Here is a 24,421-nt window from a genome sequence, read left to right as displayed (position 1 = left end):
CTGGCCATGGCTGTCTGTTGACTTCAGTCGGTTTACTCTTTTCGAATGTCAACAAGGTGACAGCACCCTGCTGGGTGTTTTCACATCTGCCACCGTATGGGCTTCCTGTGGCTGCTGTAACAAATTACCCCACACTCAGCAGCTTTAAAACAACACAGATCTGTCATCTCACAGTTCTCCTGGTGAAAAGTCTGACTGGCCTCACCGGGCAAAAAACAAGGTGTGGGCAGGGCCGCGTTCCTTCCTGGAGAATCTGGGGGAGAATTGCTGCCAAGCTCGTGCAGATTATCAGCTGAATATAGTTCCTGCAGTTGTTGGAGTGAGGCCCCTGTTTCCTCTCTGGCTGTCAGCCGGAGGGCCGCCCACAGCTCCTAGAGACCTCTTTCTCGTCCTTGCACACACACCCATGAGCCCAGAACCAGCAGGGACAACTTCTGCTTCTGCCACATCTCTTCTTCTACCTGGAGAAAGTTCTTGGCTTTTAAGGGCCCATGTGATTAGATGTGGCCCACCTAGATAACCCAGGATAACCTCCCCATATAAGGCTAAGTCCCTTTGCCATGTAATGTGACATAGTCACAGGTTCCAGAGATTGGAGCTTGGACATCTTTCGGGACCATTATTCTGCCTTCCACTATTAGCAGATCCATTTAGCAGTGACCGATGAAGTTGTTACTGTTACCTGAATTGATATGTAAGTTAATGAAGGCACCAGAATTTTAAGCCAATCGGCAGGACCGTTAAGATCCCTATTAAGTGACGAGGCAGTTCTTCTGATTCGCTATTGAGCTGTGGGTGGGGTTACAGCATGAGAGACCCTCAATCAAAAGCAGAGTAACTTTTGTGCTTTGGGCTACTTAAGTGGTCCGCTCTGATTAGAGAAGTTTTGCTAAGAAGTCATTAGAGTAATTCCTCAATTAGAAAAACCAGCTGGGGCGGGGGGCGGGTGGTGGTGGGCATTTAGGGCCTTGCCTTTTCAAGGTTTACATGAAGGACTCTGTCCTCATGGGGTAGAGAGTGCAGGATTCCATGTCCATTTCTAGAATGGAAACAGCTGAGTCAACCCAAAGGGGATTCACATTCCTGAGTTTTAGAGAGTCTGTTTCAAGGCTGAGGCAAAGCCCAATAAAACCAAGTTTTCACTTTCATTGATGATTAGGAATGAGGTGTATTTCGTGGTCCAGGAAACAACTGGTGATGGTCACCAAGGATTTAAGACCAAGCATGACCTCATTTGATCATGTAGGTGTTTTTAATTGTTTTTGATAAGGATTTTTTTTTCCTTTACAACAAATGACAAGCTCCGATTTGAAATAAACTTCCTGTAAGAAAGCAGAATCTAGAATTCTAAGGCTTTAAAGCTGGCCTTCGGGAATTTATGAACTGCCTGTGATCCTGGGCAAACATTTTGTGTGTCCACACCCGTGTGTGTGTTTAGTGGGGAGAGGAGTTCCAGCTTGCCATTCATTTTCAACGGGGCTGGGTTCCAGAAGGTTGAACACACCACTCAATGTGATCTTCCTGCTAGTCAAGTATCAGATTTTGTTTAAAAATTTAATGCTCATTTTGAACAAAGTTCTACAGGCACACAGTTTTAAGAGTCAAAAGTTCTGTGAGACTTAGAACAAAAACACAGCAATCACCTACCCTGCCCTTCTCCACCCTGATTCCTGCTCCTCAGTGGCCATCATTTTAACGTTTCAGCTCTTTCCTCCAGATTTTGTGTGTGTGAAACATCCTACTGTTAAGAAGCCGATTTAGATCACTTATCCTACTGCCTCCTCCCACTGCCACCTCTTTCTGCCCTGTTCTCTCCGTGTGATTATGTTAAAGGTTTTGCTGAAGAATTCAGCAGCACTTACGACAACTGTGGAGATATTATTCACAGCTGAGATGTTTGGTCTGTTTTGATTACATTTCCTTTCTTTTTTCCTAGAGTTTGTTTTGCTTTGTTTTCTTTGTATCTGTCCTTTATTCACCCCTCACCCCAGAAGTGTCAGTCTCCTCTCAGTACATCCACACCCACCAGGTAATAATTCTTCTGAACTTCTCATCCTGCTGCCTTTCCTCTCCAGTGCCTCCTTGTTAGGCCTACTGCGACTGTCCTCCTAGATCTTCCCTATCACCCTGAGAGTTTCTTTCACGCTCTCCTGGGTTAAGATTCCTCCTTTTTAGTTTTCTCTTTTACTCTGGTGGAGCATATACACCAGTAGCTGTCGAAGAAATACATATATTTTTTGAGATCTTGTATAATGTTGATATTCTCGCATGTAATTGACCATTTGTCTGAGTATAGAATTCTGGGCTAGAAATAATTTTCCTGCAGAATTTTGAAGACACTGCTCAGAATTCCAAGTTCCAGTGTGACAGTTGATGTGTCCAAAGCCTTTTCTTTGTAGGTGACCCACATTTTCCTTTGTGTAATCTTTTAGGCCTTTGTTGTTCCTGGTGTTTGGAAATTTTGTGATGGTCATGTCATGATGTGGGTCTTGTTTTTGTTCCTTGTGTTGGGCACTTGGTGGGCCCTGCCCCATCCGTGGACTCCTGTCCTTTATTCTGAGCACACATCCCCCTACGGGTCTTCTGCGCTCTTCTCTTTACCCACTCCTTTGTCTCTTATTTCCTTTTTGGAAGATTTCTCCAGCCTTTTCTCTAAACCCTCCTATGAATTTTTATTGTTATATACGTATTTTTTTAATATTAGGAACTCGTTTATGGTCCCTGAAAATACATATTTTTTACAGTTCCATCCTTTCTGGTTTTGAGGATGTGCATAGATGTGGTTTTATTGCGCTCTGCTTCCTGGAGGAAAGGTTTATTTTAATATGGTTTCTCAGTTTGATTATCTAACAAAGTCTGAAATATTTGATAGTAGCTTCATGGCACGACTGCAGTCTGTGAGAAAAATTACCTTTCAGCCCATTATCTATTTTTCAGTATGGAAAAAAAAAGGTTATCTCTCCGTCCTTGGCGGCATGAGGCACAGCGTTTGTGTTTCCAGACACCTTCTTCAAACACATTTCTTTCCCATCCATGCATGTCGCAGCTAAATTTTGCCCTCCACTTTGTAAATCTAAGAGTGCCCATTCGGTACTCTGTGTGTGGCTGCCATCAGTGAGTTCAGAGTTTGGAAATCCTTGTTTCCTTTTACTTGACCTGGCGCGCTCCTAGTTGATTGTACCCATACACGTGGTATGCAGCACTGCTGGGGGCAGGCAGCACTGAGAAATCTCCTTTTTGGGGTCATTTTTTAACCATAAAAAATAGTAGGAAAAGGGGAAAGTCGTAGTAGTAATGATGGATTCTTGTTCTGGACACTAGGTAATGGTGCCACATACTAGGGGTATTTTTAGCCTCGGTGGGTGGAGCTAGGTTTGGGGCTGTCAGCTAGTCTGGAACTTTCTACCAGAAGTAGTAAATAGAAATGGCTTCTTGGGAGCAGGACACAGGCCTCCTGGGGGGGGTGTTTGATGAAGACATGTGTGACAGATGTCCGAAGAGGAAAGGAGAACGCATGGAACCCTACATCGAGAATGGCTCTTGAAAAGTAAATGGTTTTTCGGAACATGTACAGCATGCAATTCTCAGTTACGTTAACTCTCTGATACGGAAACAAAAGTGAAAGTGACAATCAGGATGAATCTTGAGGACATGTGGCGTGATATTGTGAAAATCCCCTCTTCCCAATCAATTCAGATCCGTATGTTGGGAGGTTATAGGTAAGTTACTTGAATTTTTTCTCCAGATGGGTTATTTCAATTTTCCTGCTCTTGAAGAGCGACCCTCTGTGTCAGTCTGTTCAGGCTGCTGTAGCAGAATACCAAAGACCAGGTGGCTTGTAAACACCAGAATTTTGTATCTGGAGTTCTGTAGGCCAGAAGTCCAAGATCAAGGTGTTGGCCCATTCAGTGTCTGCTGTGGGCCCTCCTGGCTCACAGATGACGCCTTCTTGCATTGTGCTCATGTGGTAGAAGGATAATGGGGCTCTCTGGGGTCCCCTTTATAAGGTCACTAATCCCATTCAGGGGGGGCTGCATCCTCATGACCCGATGGCCTGAGGGCCCCACCTTCTAAGACCATCCCTTTGGGGGTTCAGTTTCAACGTAGGGATTTTGAGGGAACCCCAGCATTCTGTCTGTAGGACCTTCTGAGAAGCTCGGCGTCCTGTATCACCTCCCCCATCACTACTGCATCTGTGGGTTGAGTGCTTACTGTGCCCGAGGCACTGTGCCAAGCACTTCACGTCCACACCTCTCTTCACCTTTGCAGCCATTCTGTGGTAGGTCATGTCCTCATTTTGCAGGTGACAGAACGAGACGAGACTCCTGGGGACTAGAGTTAGCCGTCTGTGTGGTGTATTTGAAGTTCTCATCATGAGAAGAAAAATCGGTAATGCTTTACAAGTGATCCGTGTGAACCAGACTTACCGTGGCGATCACCTCACAACATACACATGTATCAAATCCTGATGTTGTACACCTCAAAGCAGTCCGTTGTTGGATGTCAGCTGTATCTCAGTTTAAAAACCAGAGAGGAGGGGACATTGAATAACTTGCTCAAGATCACATGGTAAGCGGAATTCAACTGCTAAGGCCAAAGCCTGGGCTCCTGACTCCATGCTACACTGGCCTCTTTATCTGCTCGGACTTCTTGGTGTCTCGGCGCTGAGTTGACTGGTGTGCCAGGAACTGTCTTAATGGAGCTTTTCACAGCGCCAGCAACTTCCGCTGGGCGGCCCGGTGGCTCTTGCAGGGCGCTCCTTGTGGTGCGGGCGGGTCTTCGGTGTCCGTGCGCCGTGCCCCCCCGCGCTCACTCCGTCCATCAGCCACTGGGCAGTTAGAGCGCCTCGTCTGGGGGCGGGAGTCCCGGTCCAGGCGGCCCGGACAGCTGTGCGGGGAGGGGGGCAGACATATTGTGTGTTCATTGGCTGCTTGGGCTTGTGACAAATGCAGGCAGAGGGGGGAACCAGATGCTCTGGGACGTTAGTGGGCGTGGGGGCATGGCGCCACAGAGGACGTGGTTTGGAGGTGGACTGTGGAGGAGGAAAGGGGTTCCCAGGGTGAAACTGAGCAGCTGGCGCTTTCTCGGCCCTTCGAAGATTCCAGGCGGTCCCCCTTGGATGGCCTTTCCCGAATTCACGGTATTTTTAGTGCAGGGCAGGAAGTGACCACAGCAAAGGAGCTGTCTATCTGCCATGAATGTGTTACATCTTCGATGTGGGACAGATTGGGCCAACCTGGGCTGTGAGAGAAGAGCCTGGGCCTCCCACCCGGTTGGACACCTGTCAGGCAAGGCCCAGAGGGTGTTATCATGCCTGGACCCCGCGTGCCACCTGTATTTGGGGGAGTGCAAAGGAAGCTTCCGTACTGTGCGTGAGGGCCATCACGCGTAACTCTCAGCCCGTCCGTCCTCTGGGTGAGACAACCCCACAGAACAGAAGGGTTCTACTGATCCACACCCTGCCTCCCTGACGACGAACTGCCCCTTGTACCACCGTGGAGGGCATTTCTGAAGCCTGCGGATCCTGGCAGTCTGTCGGCTGCCCACGGCGCTTGGGGAGAGCAACCAGGCTGAGGGCGGAGACACAGGCCCCCCAGACCCGGGCCGGCATCTGGCTCTGCCACTCAGTGATTAGCAGTGTGCAGCCTTGGGCTCATCGGTAACTTCTGTGAGCCACTTGGACAACGTGGAGACACTGCCTGCTTGGTCAGGGGAGCGGGCGTGCGAGGTAATGAACGTGGAGCGTGCACGAGGCTTCCTGAGTGGAACAGCACGCCCGGGGCTACTCGTAGCCGTTACAGCTCTGACTCAGGTGCACCTGAGTGAAGAACAGCACCCAGCCTGGGGGTACCTGCGGCGGCAGCGAAGGGGCGGATGTGGGAGCCTCTGGCTTGAGTAGGGAGCGGCGGTGCGGAGACACGGGTGGGATCTGTCGCGGTCGCTGTCGGGTGGTGAAATTTGCATCCTTGGTTTGCAGCTACAGGCCTGGTGGACCTGAGGCCGCCTGGGTCAGGCGCGGCCTCCCGGAGCTGCCGGTGGGACGGTGCGGCTGGGCTGTGGGAGGGAGCTTGGGCTGCCTGGCACGGCGTCCGGGCTCTAGCTCCGCAGGGAAGGCACTCGGAACGGTGTGGGCGATTAAAGTTTCGTTTCTGATTCTGAAGCAGATTTAGGAGTGAGTGAATAGGGCACATCCGAGTCTGCTAAAAGTGGAAGTGAGGGGCAGCGTGGAGAAATCACTTCCTAACGAAGGATCATTGAGTGCGAGTTGGAACGACCCATACCTAAGTTGAAAAGTGGAAACAAACATTTTTTCGTGGCCCTCCGAGAGCCTGGGTGCCATCGCGTGTACTTGACTGAAAGGGGCCCGAGTGAGGGGCCATCAGCCTCATCCTGAGGTGTCTTGCTATTCTTCCTGGGGGAGAGAGGGCCGGGATGGGGGTGCCCACAGCTGGGAGTATGTGTGAACCACTTTACCTACAACGTCCCCTTCAATACGAGCTGAACGGTAAATACTATTTTTATTAAAGATGGAGACAGAGGCTTAGTGGTGTTAAGGGACTTGCTCAACATCGTATGGTTATAAGTGGAGAAGTGAGATGCTGATGAACTCTGGGGTTTAACCCCAAAGCCCTTAAACTTTCCTTAATACCCGGTCACTTCCCTGGTGGTAGGGGGAAGGACTAAGAACCCCAGTACATGGGGCTTTGTGGAAAGAGCCTGGGGGATATGATGATGTCTCCAGACTTGGGACAAGCTGCGTCACGGTTGAGTTATGGAGTGACCATCTGGAGAAAAGCCCCTGGTTTAAGACTTTTCTTTGTAGAAATAGATGAAGAACAAACATATGCGAAAGGCAAAGCTGTGTACCCAGCGCTGGCTGGAGCGGGGGGTCGGCCACCCACACTTGGCAGAGACCCAGAGGCAGGCAGAACGGGGGAGGGGGGCTTCCCAGAGGAGAAAAGGGGGCTCTTGGGTGAGCCCGATGAGGACTGGGGGCCTGGGGAGGCTGGAAGGGGGTTCCTTTCTCTCAGTGGGTTTGGCTTTCTCAGGTTGGTCCTAAGTCCAAAGCAGGACAGAAATCAGGGAAGGTGTCCATTATCGATCCGGTCCTGGCTGATGGTCACAGGGGTTATGGTTGGGTTGCTGGACTTTTCTTAGATAGCAGTCTGTCTTCCTGACCCCTGGATGGGTCACTGTGGGTAAGGGGATAGGTTGCTCTGGGTAAGGGGCCAGTTCCCTGAGCAGGTGGCTCTGGGGAAGGAACCGGTTCCCTGGGAGGGTCACTGTGGGTAAGGAGCCACTTCCCTGGGAGGGTCACTGTGGGTAAGGAACCGGTTCCCTGGGAGGGTCACTGTGGGTAAGGAACCAGTTCCCTGGGAGGGTCACTGTGGGTAAGGGGCTAGGTTGCTCTGGGTATTGTAGCTTCATGTGGCCGCTGGAAAAAGTTTTTCATACTGACATTTACATCAGAGTGCCTGTAAACTGTAGGGCCATTACCTCCAAGGTTTAAAATAGGAAGGCTTCAGTAATATCCCCTTGGCGTGGTTACATGTTTCATTCATCATTACAAAAATCTGCTTTTGTCCACGGCTGGGTCTTTGTTATCCACTTTGTGGTTGATCCGAATCCCTGAGTTTCTCGTCTCCTGTGTACTTTGTGGTTGGTCTCCACTTGTCCACCTGGTCAGTGAAAGTGAGTTTTGTCACCTTTATTGACATCGGGGTATTGAACTGTGGGTCAGCCCACTGATCGCACTGATAAACTAGGACGCAGGGAAATGCTCTAGCGTTTTTGGTGGCAAAGCTGGGAGTAAAAGCTCACGTACCTGCCACAGGAAAGTAAATGTGCAGCCCAAAATGAAATATTTTTCTAACTGATTTTCATTTATCCCTGTTTCTCATTCTTTTTAGCACAGAAATTTTAAGTTGGCCTTTGCGTGTTATAAATGTAAACGATATTGACTTGTTGACATATAGTTTACCTTTTTTCCTGTTCCTTCCTTTGCTGATTCAACATGATTGACAGGACACTGTTGTGGACCCCCCCATGTTCAGTTGGTGAAGCCCTCACCTCGGTATGATGGTACCAGAGTGGAGTCTTCGGCAGGTACACGGGGTTAGATGAGGTCGTGAGGGTAGGGCCTGGTCCTATGAGAGGAGGCTCCTGGGAAGAAGAGACAGCGGAGAGCTTGCGTCTCCATGGTGTGGGCACACCGCGAGAAGGTGGCCGTCTGCAAGCCAGGGGAGAGCTCTCCCCAGGGGCCGCATCGACGGGCGCCGAGATCTTGGACTTCCAGCCTCCTGAACTGGGAGAAATCACTTCTGTTGTTTACACCCCCAGTCTGTGGTCTATGGCCGAGATGATTAATTTAATACAGACATGGTTCTAGAATACTGTAGTCTGTATATAAGTTGGCAGTGCTATAAAAATAAAGACATGGTACTTTGTATGTGGAGACAGCCCCGTGATCCCGGGGCCAGTACCCTTGCTCATGTCCTCCCAATGGCGTCTTGTCTGTATTAGGATAGCTTCCTCAGCCCTCTCCACCCTACCCCGTGGCAGGAATAAATCACGTATGGTGTCCTACTTTTAGCATTCCCCATCTATACAAACCCCTTTTGCGATTTTCCGTTGTTAAGACAGGGCCGATTCCTTGGCTCGGCATTCAAGGCCTTCGTGATCTAGATGCCATCTGTAGGTTTGGGTTCCTTTCTCCCTTACTGGCACCAACCTTGCACTCCAGCTAGTCGTGTGAGCCCTTTCCTGAAGCCCAATGTAAGAGCTGCATGTACAATTTATGCTCTCTCACGCTTCCTCTGCGCACGGCTGCCTCTTCCAACCTTGCCCATCCTTTGAGGTGTGAAGTACTCCCTCTCCATGACCCATTCTCCGACACCCCGATCAAAATTGCGCTGTCATCCCTAGAACTCTGACATTTTGTGCCTTATTTAATTAACACAATGATCCTGTGAGGTAGCTGTTACTAGTTACCTTATTTCTTCTATAGTCAGGTTAGAAATGCTTGCCTCAGTCCTGTATTTTGACCACGTGACATGAGCAGTGGGGCGACATTCAAAGGGTGCTAGAGAGTGAAAGGGGGCCCCACTCTGGTCCCCGGTCCAGCTCCCGTAACCACGTGACCAGCTGCGTTTGCATCCTTGAGGCTTATCTGAGCACGGTCAAGCGTTTATGGATAATTGTGTCTTCTTGAAAAAACACAGAGGTAGGCGTAGTATGAACACTATTATTCAACGTTGACATCGTTCCCAGTCTTTTAGAATAAGAAGCATTGCTGTGTTTATGTAACTCCTGTGCAGGAGCACGAGTATGTTCATGAGATGGTTCTAGAAGTGGAGCTGCTGGGTCAAAGGGTGTGCACGCTTGAAATTTTGATTGGGTGTTGCTGGGATCCCGTTCATCAGGGTTGGACCATTTAACCCTCTCCCTGTCATCGTTTAAGGGGCCGGTTTTCCCTCCCCTTGACAACACAGTAAGTCTTCACGTGTTTTGTTCTTTGACAGTGTTATAGCTAGGTTAAAAAAAAATGTGTCTATTTTAAGGAGTAGGGGACTGAAGCTAAGAGAGATTAGGGAATTTGCCTAGTCTCCTAGAGATAGGTAAGCCATGACCTGAATGTAGCCTTCTAAATTTCAAAATCTGTTTTCTTTGGAGGCAAGCTGACATAAAATATACATTGCCTTTGACAGTAATTATGTACTGTTTACTCCTTCTCCTGGAATTACAGGCCATGTGTGTGTGCGTGTGTGTGTGTGCGTGTGTCTGTGTGTGCGTGTGGGCACATGTGCGTGTATGCAGAGGGAATTTTCAGAGTAAGAGAATTTTTTATTGAGTCTAGGGATAGTCCTCAAAAGGCAGTGCAGATGGTAAAATAACGTTAGTAGATTCTTTTATATCTCAAAACATACCTTAATTGTCTTGACTTCTTGGGGCACCTGGGTGGCTCGGTTGGTTAAGCGTCTGCCTTCGGCTCAGGTCATGATCCTGGGGTCCTGGGATTGAGCCCCACTTCAGGCTCCCTGCTCAGCGGGGAGTCTGCTTCTCCCTTTCCCTCCGTCCTTCGCCCACCTCGTGCTTGCTTGCTTTCTGTCTCTCTCTCTCAAATAAATTCTTTTCTTTTTTAAGATCTTTTTTTTTTTTGAGAGAGAGAGAGCAAGAGAGGGGGGAGGGTCAGAGGGAGAAGCAGACTCCCTGCTAACCAGGGAGCCCAATGCGGGACTCAATCCCAGGACCCTGGGATCGTGACCTGAGCTGAAGGCAGTCACTTAACCGACTGAGTCACCCAGGTGCCCTCTTAAATAAATTCTTTAAAAAAATAAATTGTCTTGACTTCTCAAACCATTTGATATAGATTGATTCTAAGGGCAAAGTCTAGGCCATTTGTGTTTGAGGGGTTCCAGCTTTTTGGTAAGAGAAAGGGAACCTTGTTAGGAACACTTTCAATTTGTAGCAGCTGTCTGTGTTCAGTAAATTATATTTTCCATGTGACTTACAAGATTGTTTGGGGAAGCAAGTACAGTTGAGTAATTAAATTTGCTCCCTTGATCATTAAATTCTCTTTCCTTCTTTCTTTTATCCAGTCTAGTGACAGCATAAAATCTGCCTATAAAGCCCCTGGGTTTTGCTGTCATCCGGAGAAAGGTGACCCCCCCAAATATGGACCATTGCATACCACACTATGAATTTAGTCTAAAACGATTGTGCATAACAATTTTGATATTGTCCAACTTCCCAATATATGAACTGAACAGTATAATTCATACATGAATTGTGTATGTATGTATAAATGTACGTTTATTTATTTTTGTGGTAGGAATCAAATAATACTGTTTAAAAGGGCCTTTCTGACAAATTCCAGATAGCCCTCCTGTTCCAAAAGTATGGAAATTTTAGATCCATACTTACGTACAACCAGTTATCTGATAGCTCTGTGTTTTAGCCATCACGTTCCCAGTGTTGTGGATCTGTCTTGAATTTGTCATCAGACTTAAGTTTTCTATTCAGGTGGATTGTTTTGTTTTGGTTTGGTTTGTTTGGGTCACTGAGCTAATTATAATCTGTGTGAATCCCCCTCCCTGTCAGCTATGCTGTCTTTCTGATGGATCATCTTAATAAGCCACGGGACTTTACCCTTTTTCCAGCAGTGGGCGTTCAGGACTCTGGGCTGAGCAGTCCCAGAGAAATCGTGTTTACTCTTTATAGCAGTGAGGACTTTCAAGGCCTACAAAACACATGAATACTCGTTATGGGACTGCACACCAGCACTCTTCTGGGAGTCAGGAGACCTGGCTCCGCCCTGCTTCGAGCGATAACTCGCCACGTTACCGAAGACAGGTCATGTCCCTTCCTGGATCCATGTCCCTTTGTAAGTAGAATGGCGATGACATGTGTTCTAAGGTGCCTCCTAGCACAGTTACTCTCTGTTGTATTGGGTGCACGGTGCCGAGTGTGCTGGGAATGACAAGCTAATGCAGGTGCGTCTGAGGCCACAAGGGATTGCAGTCCAGTTTCGGACACGGAGGGGCAAGCTAGTGACGCTGGGCAGGTGCGCACACTGGACGGGTTTGGAAGGCTGATGCCAGGTCCCTCAGGGTGGTTGATGGGCCCCAAACCTCCCGACTGCTCTGAGGAAGACACACGCAAAAAGCATGAGGCTGCTTAGAACAATCTCAATCTCTGAGTCTTGGATTAGGCCACAGGAGAGAAGGTGGAGGGACGGTGGTCTGTGTCTGCGGGAGTTTGGTGCACATGTGTACCCCAAGCTTGGACTTGACACTCAGGTTCATGCGGTTCAGCTTCTCTTTACCCTCCTGATGCAGCTTGCTTCTCCGGAAAAGTGGCGGCGAATTCCTTTGAGAAACTCCACAGAAGGAATAGATGCTCCCTGAAAATAATTCAGATAGATAGTTAAGTGAGACAAAGGGCAAAGGGGAATGATTCTTTCCTCACTGTCTTTGGGGTAACCAGTATTAATATTTGGTGTGTTTCCTTCCAGATCTTTTCCAGGGTACATACAAATATAAATGTACATTTTGGAGGTATTTTTTTAAAAAAACAAATAGTATTTGGTACACACTGTTCACACCTCTACCCCAGTAGTATAGACAGACATCCTTCTGTGATGATATGTGTAGATCTAACTGGCTCTTTTGCCCGTGGAGGGCAAGTAATCGTAGCTAATGATTACTGACCTTTACGGAGCATTTGAATGTGTCTGGTCCTGTATGCTAAGCTTGTTTCACGAACTGGGTCACGTGATTTTCCACAACAACCCTGTGGGTGAGTGTGGTTATTGTTAGCGTTGATCATTTTACAAATGAGAAAACCGTCATAGAGAGAAGCCGCCTGCTCCAGCTCACGGCATTATTTCCAAGAGGGATGACACATTCGAAAGGATTCCTGTTTTGTTTTGTTTTTTTTTAAAGATTTTATTTATTTATTTGACAGAGAGAGAGAGAGCAAGAGCAGGAACACAAGCAGGGGGAGTGAGAGAGGGAGAAGCAGGCTTCCTGCGGAGCAGGGAGCCCGATGCGGGGCTCGATCCCAGGACCCTGGGATCATGACCTGAGCCGAAGGCAGACGCTTAACGACTGAGCCACCAGGCGCCCCCGAAAGGATTCCTGTTAAGTTAAAGTGATGGACATTAACTCATTGCAGGAAACATTTATTGACTACACTTTGGGTGGGGCGCCATCCGAGGAGCTTTTCCTGAAAGCATGTTTGGGACGGGGTAGAGGAGAGACCCGCACAGATGCTGGGCCCCGCCAGTGCAGGGAGGGACCGGCCCTGTCAGGGAGAAGGGGCACAGAGAGGAGGTGACTGGGTGGCCCGTGGGATAGCCGTTTTCGCTACTCTCTGTCCCCCTCTTGTACACTTGTCAGAGATTCGGTTTTGGTTTTATGACGGCTCATCTGACACTGATTTCAAGCCACCTGAGTCGAGGTCAGTGCTAACGCCCCTCTAGTTGGTGAGCCGTCACCCCCAACCCTGTGGGAAGGGGAGTCACCCGGGACTAGACTGGTCGCTTACAAGCAGCTGAGAGGGCTCGATGCTGGCTGTGGTGGGTCAGGCGCTCTTGCTCTTTCCCACTTGGAAGAAGCCGTTTCACTCGTCCCTGAGTTCTGCTGAGGGGCCGGGGGTTAGAGCAGCGGGGCTCTGGAGTGCGTTGGTTGACACACATGTCACGCCAGTGCAGTGAGAAAGCTTTGTGAGATGTGGGAAGAGCACAGAGCGCCGGGGCCGGGTGCTGGAGGTCACCGTGGCTGGGTCGTAAATGCTTCGGGGACAGAGCAGCATCGGACTTGTGGCCACGGCGCTGGGTGCCTGCTCTACGCTCTCTCAGCTGTTTGGGCGAGTTTGATTTGGGTGTCTCCTGTAGAGAAGGCATGACATCAGCTTTTGCCACCAAGTATTTATAGCAGTCAGTACCTCCTATGTGGGTCATTTTTTGTGCTGTGGTTTCTTTAAGTTGTAGCTCTCCTACCCCAAGCCCACTGCCAGCCCATCTCAAGGTGTTGGCGGTTTCCGAACACCTGGGGAGAGGCATTCTGAGCAGAGGAGGCACCTCCCCCCCCAGCTGTGGGGTCTGATGGTCGCCTGGGAGGAGGAGGGGAGTAATGAGGGCTGTCCCGGCATCTCTCTCTCCGAGTCCTCCCTCTCTCCCCTCTCCTCCCCCACTGTGTTTTGTTTTAAACATTTCTTATTAAAAATTGAGCATGTGTTTTTGTTTCTTTCTTTTGCTGTTCTCTGCTGATCGCATGTGGGCTGAGGCTGGGAAAGTGAAAAAGAAAGTTTTTCCTTCCCTTGGATGATGAGGCTACGCACTCTAATGGAGGGGCTTACCGTGTACCGGGCACTGGGAGGCAGCTTGGCGCACATTTGCTTTCCCGCTAACTGGGCGACAGAGGTGGTGTTTATCCCCCATTAATGATAAGGGCCATTAGCTCCATGGGGTTGAGGGAGCCTCCCAAAGTCACATAGCTGGAAAGTGGCAAAGCAGAACCAAGCACAGATTATCTGAGTCAGGCAGCTGTCCCTGATTCCACGGGCCCTTAACTCTTGGAGGTCAGAGAGCCGAACTTGGGTTGGAATGGCCATGAAGTGCGTATCTTTGTCATTGACCCTAGACATTAGTTTGAACTCAACGATCCTGCCTTCAATGAATATGAAGTATTTGAATATTTAATGTCTAAATTTCAGCCCTAACATTTGGTAGGAGAGAGAAGTACACTTCAGGTTTGTTCTAGGACACACGTTTTCTGTCCAGCCACCAGGGTCTGCAGTGACGACCCACCTTTCCCCCAACAGATGGGAAATAAGATCCTAATCAGTAGACACACGTGCTATTTGTTTTTATTATATGTTTTAGCTTGTTGTTTAGGCTTTATTTGTGATATCGATGACCACAGTATCTGATACCATAGGCAGAAATCAGAATTTTAAGGTACGAATGCTCAGAGCTGTGTTTTTTTGAACTGGACGTTTTACATTGCCCAGTATGTAACTGGAATTAAAGTTTCACAGAACAAGGCTTGGCTGTGATGGGGTGCTGTACTGGCCTGCTTCTCTCTCTGTTACAAAGTGGACCTCGTTGCCTGGAGCACCCGGACATCCATGGGCAACAGAATAAGCCCGGACCTAAGTCTCACCATAAACAAAAGTCGACTCAGAGTAGATCATGGACTTAAGTGTAAGATGTAAGACTATAAAACTTTGAGAAGGAAAACACAGAAACCTTTGAGAAGCAGGGCTTATAAAGAGATCTTACTTGTACTGCACATTGACACATAGAGCGTGGAAGGGAGAGCTGGTTGATTGGCTTCATCAAGATCAAAAGCTTCTGTTCTTCTAAAGACGAGCTACAGACCAGGAGGAGACATTATAAACCATGTATATGAAAAAGGACCCATGTCCAGGATGTGTAAAAAAAACCTCTCAAAAGCAGTCACAAAAACAATGCAATTAGGAAGCAGGTCAAGGATACAGAGGGACGGTTCACCGCAGACGATGGGCAGGTGACCGGCGAGCCCACGAAAGTCGTTCAGCCTCACTGGCCGTTAGGGAAATGCGAATCCAACCCCAGTGACAGGTCACTGCAAGCCTACAACAGTGGCCCAAATAAGACACAGCGACACCACCAAGTGCTGGCGAGGATGCGGAGAAGCCGGACCCCCCATGCGCGGATCCCTCATACGCGGGAGCCCAGGATGGGACCACCAAGCTGGAAAACAGTGGGGCAGTTTCTTAAAAAACTAAACACGGATCCACCCCGTGACTCAGCACGTGCGCTCCTGGGCGTGTGTCTCAGAGAAATGAAGACTTGTGTCCACACAGAACCCGCACGCGAGCGTTCACGGCAGCTTTATGGCAGAAGGGCCAGGAGCTGGGAACACCCAGACATCCTCCGAGGGGCGTCTGCCCGAACAGTGGTGCAGCCACCGCGTGGGACACGACTCAGCAGTGAGAAGGACAGGTGACTGCTACGTGCCACGACCCGGGTGAGTCTCCGGAGAGTTAAACTGAATGAGAAAAAGGCAACCCCAGCGACTCTGTGCTGTCGGATTCCATTTATAGGATGTTCTCGAGACGACATGAGTGCAGAAATGGAGGACAGAGTAAGGTCAGGGCGTAGGAGGCAGGGATGAGGTGGAAGGGAGGTGGGCGTTGAGTTTGAAGGGGCCACAGGAGGGGGTGCCCGTGGTGGCAGAATGTTCTGTATCTTGCCTGTGTCAGTTCGAGGATTCTGGTGTGACATTGCACTGTGGTTTTGCAGGACATTACCACTGGGAGAGGTCAGGTAAAGAGTACACGAGATTCTTCCATATTCGTTCTTACAACTGCATGTAAAGCTACAGTTATTTTGAAATAAGAAGTTTAATTATGAGAAAGATGCTAGTTGTGAAGCACTTCGTTGGTTTCGTTATCCATTGGAAAACTCTTCTAGAGAATTTAAATGTGAACTTTTTTGCTGTTTAAAAAATTATTCATGTTCTTGTAAAACACGTTATATGCACATTGTAAAGAAATCAAATGATGCAGAAAAACACACAGATAAATCACCCAAAACTCGTCCTTCGAAAATTACCATAAAGGTAAATTTTTAAAATGCAGTAGTGTTTCCTTTGTGATACATTAATTTGTTCTTTCCTTCCGAAGACTGTCATGGCAGTGCTTGTCCTCATTTTGGCATCAGGAATCCAAACCTTGGAGAATTCGGGTGTCTTGATCAAGGTCAGGTACTGAGTTAGTGTCCAGAAGCAGAACCAGCCCTAGGCGTTGTTAATACCTTGCCTGGGGCCTGCCCTGCCTCAGTCCTCTCCCTTGTCCCCCAGCGTGGTCCTCTGGCCACTCTGACCACTGTCACCCGGAAACTTGTTGGAAATGCACGTTGTCACACCCCCGCCTTTGGAATCAGAACGTTTTGTGTGGTAAGCCCTCCGAATGATTCTTATGATGCTCTGGAGGGTGGAAGGTGCCGTGCCATCACCGTGATGTGTGAGCCGTGGATGGGGCACCTTGAAAACCAGGAAATTTGGGCACGCATCAGCCACTGTTTCTGCTGTTCCCTCGCAGTCCTCATGTCTGTCTTAATTCATGGATTGCCTGCTCATTTGTGCCACATGCCTGCCCTGTTCACTTGGAGCTTCGGGGTGTTTAGCGGGGCCCTACAGCATCTGATCGAGCATCTGGCACATTCGGGCACTCAGCTAGCTGAGTAATGAGTAAAGTAAATGAGGTAATGAGTCTGTGAACAGAGCACAGTTATGGATGACTGCCTGGTTTCTGTCCCCGCCTCCAGGATCCAGACACTAGCGACCCAGTGGTCATATCCGCCCGGCTTCCTTTACTTTCCTTCCTCCTGTTGTCTCTTCATAGACATCCCCCCACGTGTGTAGTCTGTGCTAGACTCTGGAAATCCAGGATGGTTCAGCGATCCTTACCTTGGGTTGCTCATGCTTCTCAAATGAAGCATAAGCACGTTTCTCTTCCAAGCCTGCTTCTCCTGCCCTGTTTTTACTTGGGTAATGACATCCTTACTCATCAGTCCTTCGGACTAGAAGCCCCCTCCTTGTTCCCCTCCCTCCCTCTGGCTGTCTAACTGGACTTTATGCACATTGCTCTCTAGGGCATGTCTGCTGCGTCCAGTCTCAACCTCACAGCCCCGGCTCAGCGCCCTGGCCTGTTGCAGTTGAGCAGGTACAGGAGCCCATTTCATTCCCTCTGACTGGTCAGAGAGCACCTCGTGCACGTCCTTCCAAAGTGCAGATGGACTGTGTTGTACTGTGTAACCTTCCTGAGTAAGCAAGTGCTCTCCATCGGAAGCTGGTCCCCCCTTGTCCCCGGCATGGTGAGGGCTCTGGGGACAGACCCACTTTCTGCACTCCTGAGAGCTGGCGAGCGTCCCCCAGAGGGACCGTGTGGGATGTTGGCAAGTTCTGGAATCCAGAGGCCTCGTGCCCCGGGTCTAACACTAGCTGGGTATCCTTGGGAAAGTCACTGAGTTGCTGTGAGTTTTGGTGTCACCATCTAGACAGTGGGTATAATGAAATATACTCGACATATCACACAAGGTTGCTGAGAGGCACAGATGCAGTGCACGGTGGAGAGGCTTTGCCGTCCGTAAAGCATCACGGACACGGGGAGTGATGCTGTGTGAGCAGCACTTCGGGAATAATTGTATGAAACTCTTTAAAGCACGTCTGTGGTTCTGGCTGGTGACAGCAGTGAGCACGTGTGTTATACATCCTATGTCATGGGGTGGGGGGGTTCTGTTTTATTGCTGAGTTAGAGATGCCCCAGGCCACCCGGCCCCATACGTTGGCCTGGAGAGAGGAGGCTCTTCCCTGCCTACGTTTGGTGGCATGGTCTGAGTGCTTTAGGGCAGACATGTGCTGAGAGGTAGAGAAGAAAGCTGTCCTCACCACTAGCTAGCCAGTCCGCATGCCCCGGGGGAGGAACGGAGGGGAGTCACTCCGTGGTCACTTGCCAAAGCCTGTCCTGACCCATCTGCCCATAGAAGTGACCAGCAGGACAAGCACTAGATCTGCTAGAGACAGATGGACTGTCTTAGCCCCGTACACTTGTGGCCGTCAGGGCCTCAGAACAGCCCGCGACAGCTGCCAGGACAGGATAGCCGTCTGGGGGACGCCGGGTCAGCCAGGGGCAGGAGGCACCCCAAGGAGGAAGGGCGTTCCCCGTGCTGCCGTCTGGGAGCATCACCGAGGGGGCATTGAGGCCTCTCTGTGCTGCAGTCAGCTTCGTCCGTGACATGGCGGCCGACAGCAAACGGGTCGGTGATGGTTAGACGTAACGCGTGTGGCATCTGAGGGGGCTGCAGTCAACGGAAGCTGAAAGTGGGTGGGGTGAGTAGCATGGAAAGTGCTTCACGTGTCTGTGGAATGAATGCATGAGTGGGTGGACGAGGGAGCCACCGCCCATGGCACTCCTGATCCTGTCCCCTCGGCTGTCGCCTGGATTCTGCGCCCAGTGCACCTGGTCGGACCATCGCTACGCTCTCTGCTCCCACTTTTGATTCTAAGGAATGGGAAAAGGAACTTTGGTTTCTTACCTGGTTGGTGGCAGAAATCCCATTTATCACTGTTAGAGCCTGGAGCCTGCAGGGGCCCCTGCATGTTGTGCTTTACCTCTCATCTGCTGGTAGCCAAACCTTTTCTGTTTCCATTCCTGAGAAAGTGGTAAATCTACCACGTGGCTGAGCCCTCCTTCTGGGGGAGGGTGCACGTGGACTGTGGCAAACGGCCAAGACCTGAATATCTCATTTCTGCAGGGTTCTTGTGGCTCAGAGTTAATCTTCCGGCTACTGACAGGGAGGATAAAGGAAGTTGTTTGTACATAAACTTATACAAGAACATTTTTTTCACTGGGGGTTTATTTGGTTTGAACTGGAATAAATCTCTGACCTTAGTTTATCCTAAAAGCAGAGAAAACTGTAAATACTTTTTTTTTCGGGGGGCAGGTGGTCACTCCTCTTACGCAAGCTGGACCCCTAGTGCTTAGAGTCCCAGTGAGCGTTTGGCTAACTGGGCTGAAGGGTGTGAGCATCTGGAGCAGTGGTTCCTAACCCTGGCTGCGTCCAGGGCCAGGTGGGGGGCTCTGGGAAAATCAGGCATGCTCACTCCACACCAGTTCAAATAGGATCTCCAGGAATGGAACCTGGGCATCTGTAGGTTTGAGAAACTGCCCAGGTGATTCTAATGGACGGTGAAGGTTGCGAACCGGAGTCCAAGGTGAGTGGGAGTTCTAGCACGAGAACCCCCTGCTTTCACCAGCTTACGATGGCTTTGGGTGCTGCGGGGCAGGAGGTTCTTGTGCTTAAAGAATATCGTGCCAATAATGCCACATCCTGCGAATGTCTGTCCTTTCTTCAGTTTATTCAGTGTCTACCCATTCTACTTTTTCTTCACGGAATCATTTGGCGGTTAGTTGTGCAGAGTGACAGCAAGTCTGGTTTGACTGGCACAAGATGATCTTGGGTTTGAAGTGCTCTGTTGGTATTTCTTGTAGCCGGTTGTATGGGCTCTCTGCCGGACAGCTTGTAAATACCACCGCTTCGTGCAGGGCTGTGGAGGCGGGCTGCCTGGGTTTTGCCAACTGTGTAATTTGAGGCAAGTATTAAAACTTGTGTAAACCTCGCTTTCTTCATCTGTGAAATGGGATGAGAGGGGTCATTGTCATCTCCCAGGATTGTCCTGAGGTTTAAATACAAACGTGTCTATAAAGCGTGTAGCTTGAAGCCTGTTCCTAGCGCATGGTAAGCGCTCAGTAATTTTCATAATTTTCTTAGTGGAAATACTCAGAGCTAATAAATTGGCCAAAGATCATTCATCTTTAGCCCTTGAATCAAAGATTTCTTCGGTTTGAACCAGTAGGGTTAATTCATCACTTGAATATCAGCCTCTAGAGTACCTTGAATCTCAAGCCAGTGTAGCCAGGGGATTTCCTAACTGGAGCATTGCCCCTAAAAAAGCTGGTTTCGATCTGTATTCACGCACAGTCCTGGAGCTTTGTTTGTTCCTTTGGTTTCTTCTCCTGAACCCGGCTCTGCAGTGACGTCTGGCATGCAGGGGGTCGTCACACTGCGGCTTCGTTAGCCGCCGAGGGAACGCGATCGCACGCTGTAGGAAGTGTGTGTTATCTGCACGCCAGCCGGACCAAGTGAGGGCATCCCTCAGTGGCCGGGGCTCATTCTTCTCAGCTCTTCCACCAAACCTCGTCCCGTCTTCCTCTGCTTCCTGTCCGACTCCAAGCTCTATCTGAACAAGGACTCTGGTTCCAGGCACTGCGAGGCCATCTGCGCTCGGCAATGTCCAGCATGTATTAGGTGCTCATTAAATACTTAGCAGATGAAATCTAGGAGAACACAGAATAAATCTAAAAGTTAAGGTTTAAGCTGTGTGGTACGAAATCTGCATCAACAAAACTTAGTAAATCAGTTTTGTTAATGAAAGTTTAAAATGTTCGAGCAGTTACCTTAGTTCATTCATCGCTTAGTGGGTGTCTTATAGGCTGGGCTTTGGGGATAGAGAGGTGATTATAGCTGATCCCCGCTCTCATGGATGTGCGGTCTAGGGCGGTGGATGCACAGGCGGCTACAGGGTAAATAGGGTGAGTATTATGATGAGGGGGTACATTGTGTGCACTTGGGCCACAGAGCAGTTTGTGCTTTATGAATACAGGTAGCAAGTCGAAATGCAGCCGAAATGACTCTGCATATTCAGGCTTGTGCAGTTGGAAGTGCCTACAGAAGTGCTAAGTAAACTCTTGAATGGCCGTCGTGTGGATCGGTGGCTTTTCCCGGGCTGTCTTTATCTTCCTTCCCAGAGCAGGTTTGCTGCAGGAGTTCGGGGCCCGAGGTCGGGCCAGTGGGTTTTGGCTTTGGCTCTCCTGTTCTGTCATTTTCTGGGTGTTGGGGTGCTGCACTGTGGGTTGGGTTAGATGATGCTTGTGGCCTCTTTTAGTTCTGACTTCAAGACTCATCATCTCAACCGATCTTCCTGGGGAGTGGAGAAAGAACATGGCAACTGAGGAGTTGTTTACCTGCCTTTACTGGGACTTTGCAGCGTGATTTTGGGGAACGCCTCGGGAGAAGTGTTGGTGGTCCGTCTGGTGCTCCGCTGTGAGGAGCACGCAGGTGTGTCATTTTCTGTGGTGTTGTAAAAGCTTGGGTGAGGTCAGAGCATCAGTGGAGTCAGTCGGAAGGAGGCAGAGGACTGAGCACTACGGGTGATAGTGGATGCATTTGAAGCGGAATTCACTGAATCTCTTCTGTGAATACATTTTTTGGGGATTCCAGCTTCATGTGATTTCTATGGTTTAGGCCTGGGATACTTAGTATCATCATGTGACACTGAACGCTCTTTGGCCTCTGCTGTAGAAATGTACAGACACCAGCTTCTGAGTTTAGCGGGGGACAACCCCCCAGGTGGCTTAGCTGTGCTGAGAGTTGGGATGACCTCAGACCCATCCGAGAAAGTGTGGTCTCATACGTCGGTTTGGTTCTCTCTCTCAGAGAGCTTTCGGACCCCTCGGAGGAGTGATACAACTCAAGCCCTGGGCTCTGGGGTTGCCCAGCTAGATCACCCGCACTCATGGTGCACTTGGTCGGGAGAACGTGGGAGGAACTCAGTTTTACGTGGCTGTTATCAATGGTGGTAATGACTTCTCACATTTGTGTTTTGCTTCATGGTTCACAAAGAAGTTTAAAATCCATCGTCTCGTTTTATTCTCTCAGCAGTTCTGTGCAAAAGGTGGGTGGGTTTTCACATCTCTTGTCTTTCTGGTGATTTTACTGGGGCTCCCAGAAGATCAGGGACTTAACCAAGGGCTCTCAGGTATGGCATGGTGACCTTAGTTAGTAATACTGTTTTGTATATTTGAGAGCTGCTAAGAGAGTAGATCTTAAAAGATCTCATTACAAGGAAAGGAGATCTTGTGACTGTGTGGTAAGGGATGTTGACTAGATTTATTGTGGTGATCATCAGCGATACATACAAATATCAGATCATTATGTTATACACCCGAAACTCACATAATGTAGTGTGTCAATTACACCTCAATTTAAAAAATAAAAAATAAAGAAGGGGCTTAACCAAGGTCACACACCGAATTAGGGTGGCCCTGTGTCTTCTTCGCCGCTCCACCAGGGCTCCATGCTCTGGTTGGGACAGTGCTACGTTTAGTCTCCTCTAAACCCCTCACCCATTTGGGGAGGAGTTCTTGGGGGCATTTCTGTTCAGTTTGGAGGCTTTAGATATCCCACCCTCTGTTCCTGTCTCCAGATGCCCGGATGTCCCTGAAGCCCCCGGTCGCCCCTGTGCTTGGGGGCCTCCTCCGCCTCCGCGTGATACGTTTCTTAACCCTTGTGAATGAGCTCTCATGCTACAGGGACTGCGTCTGCCTGGCCTGCACACTCTGAGCTTCACTTACTGTTCAGATCTGATCGCTTCCTTCTAGAAATGGGATGTGCTATGTGTGCTAGGTTCTTTTTTTTTTTTTTTAAATTCAAGCTAGTTAGAGCCGTGGCTGAAATAGGTAATAGCAATGAGTGTGCTACTTTAAGACTGTGGCTGGGTGGCCTCCTTTCCCCGTGTGAGCTCCTCGAAGGTGTGGCCATGTGGTGTCCCTCCGTGTTGTCACCGCAGTGGCTGACTTGGCATCGGGGCCATGGAAATTCAAGTAAGGCCAGCAGAGGTATTGCATCTGGAAAACGACAAGCAAGCTAAAGGAATTTTTACTTAAGATGTTTGCAAAAGAATATTTTAGAGAGTTGACCTGTTTCTCAGTTGGAGTTTAATTTCAGCTCAGAAAGCAGCTGGGTGCCTGAGGGCTTTGGGGTTTCACTGTGTGACAGATGAATTTAATTGTTGTTGTATGACTGTATTATCCTTTCGTGGCTTTCGTGGACCTTTCTCCCAAATGGAAACACCATAGATTTTTCTATGAAAGTCACACTTGCTTTTTGAGAAGCGTAACAGTAATTTTGTGGAATGATCTCCTGTTCGTTTAACCCCAAAGATTACCTGCTGAGAAGCAAACACTCTGCTTTCGGCTCCGGGGAATGCAGTCTGGTTTCTGCCTCCGCGGCCGAAGGGCAGCGAAGCAGTTCTCAAAGCCAGAGAACAAGATGCGTGTGTGCATCGTGGAAATTCTCGAATGCTATTTCAAGTCTCTACGTTGGGATTTCTGTCGAATTTTAGGAGCTAAGCGGGTACGTGCACGTTACGGTGTGGAGGGAGAAGACCGGTGTTAAAAAAGGGACACTGCTTCGGTCTGCTTTCTCCCCACCGACTGGCTCTCGGACTGCGGCCAGGCCTCACAGGGTCACTGAATGCCCTGCCTTCTCTGTTCGGCTTCTGTCGAAGGGTTTTTGCCAGTGAGCTGGTATATGTGAAGGTGCTTTGTGCTTTTAAATTTTGGAAAATTTCAAGCCTATATGTGTTTTGGAAACATATGTAATTATTTTGGAAATATGTTTAACTTAGTCATTTACTGGGTATTTGGCACACTTTTAATACTGCCCAGATGTAGCATCTAAAACCTTAATTTCCTGGGAATACCCCTGGAATAAAGTTCACTAGACTTGCTGAGGGGGAGATAGGAGTATTTGGTCAGGGAGAATTTTGCTCATCTTGCGTGAACAGGTTAGGGTCTCGTTTACATCTTCTCAAAGCCCCTAAAATTTATATATTTATCTTATAAAAATTATCTCCACAGTTTAAGTATTTTCTGTGGCCAAACATGGTTCTGAGAATGTCACAGACATGAAATCATTAAATTCTCATTACAGCTCCAGGAGGATTGTGATGCTACTCTTTGGATCCTTATCGTACAGATAAGGAAACTGAGGCCCAGGGAAACTGAAGCAACTTGCCCGAGGTCACAGAGCTCTCGCGTGGTAGTTCTGGGGTTGCAAGCCAAGTCTCAGTCCCAGAGGCCTTCTCAGAGCCCCTGCTAGAAGGCTGCCTCCTGTCACCCCCATACCTTACTCACGATCTCTTCTTCGAGTGAGCCGCACGCCCTCTGAGCTCTATGGGCCTATGTCTGTCTTATTGACCGCCGTATTGCCCGGGCCTGAGCCTGTACATAGTAGGCATTTGTGGAATGATGATGTGAGGGGTTTCTGATATTAGCATCTTATCATTAAAATTCTTGTACATCTGTTTTCTCACCTGACCCTTAGAATTGTGAGGCAGGCCGTGTTTCCCTCCACTTTTACCATAAGGAAATGATGTCGTAGAGTCAGGGATTGAGTTCTGGGTCATGTATCTCCAGTTCATACATGTTTTGTTTTGTTTTTACCTTTTAGATTCTTCTGAAATTCTTTCTTTGGTGAGGATCATCAGAAGGAAGCACAGGTAAGAAGATTTCATGATCTTCCAATTCA

General features: G+C 49.0%; 1 protein-coding gene across 5 annotated transcripts in view; it reads left to right on the top strand.

The window, feature by feature from the left end:
• Positions 1 to 24,421, top strand: part of AFAP1 (actin filament associated protein 1) — a 139,298-nt gene that overhangs the window by 5,458 nt on the left and 109,419 nt on the right. For all 5 annotated transcript variants that reach the window (XM_035005359.1, XM_035005360.1, XM_035005361.1 and 2 more), the window contains exon 2: positions 24,344 to 24,392. The gene's annotated coding sequence lies outside the window, so the exon portion shown is untranslated. The remainder of the gene's footprint in view (positions 1 to 24,343; positions 24,393 to 24,421) is intronic.

The sequence above is a fragment of the Mirounga leonina genome, unplaced genomic scaffold (genome assembly GCF_011800145.1).
Source record: "Mirounga leonina isolate KUSES-001 unplaced genomic scaffold, KU_Mleo_1.0 Mir_129, whole genome shotgun sequence".
Classification (NCBI taxonomy): Eukaryota; Metazoa; Chordata; class Mammalia; order Carnivora; family Phocidae; genus Mirounga; species Mirounga leonina.
Note: the sequence above shows the minus strand (reverse complement) of the source record. Positions and strands in the feature narration are given on the sequence as shown.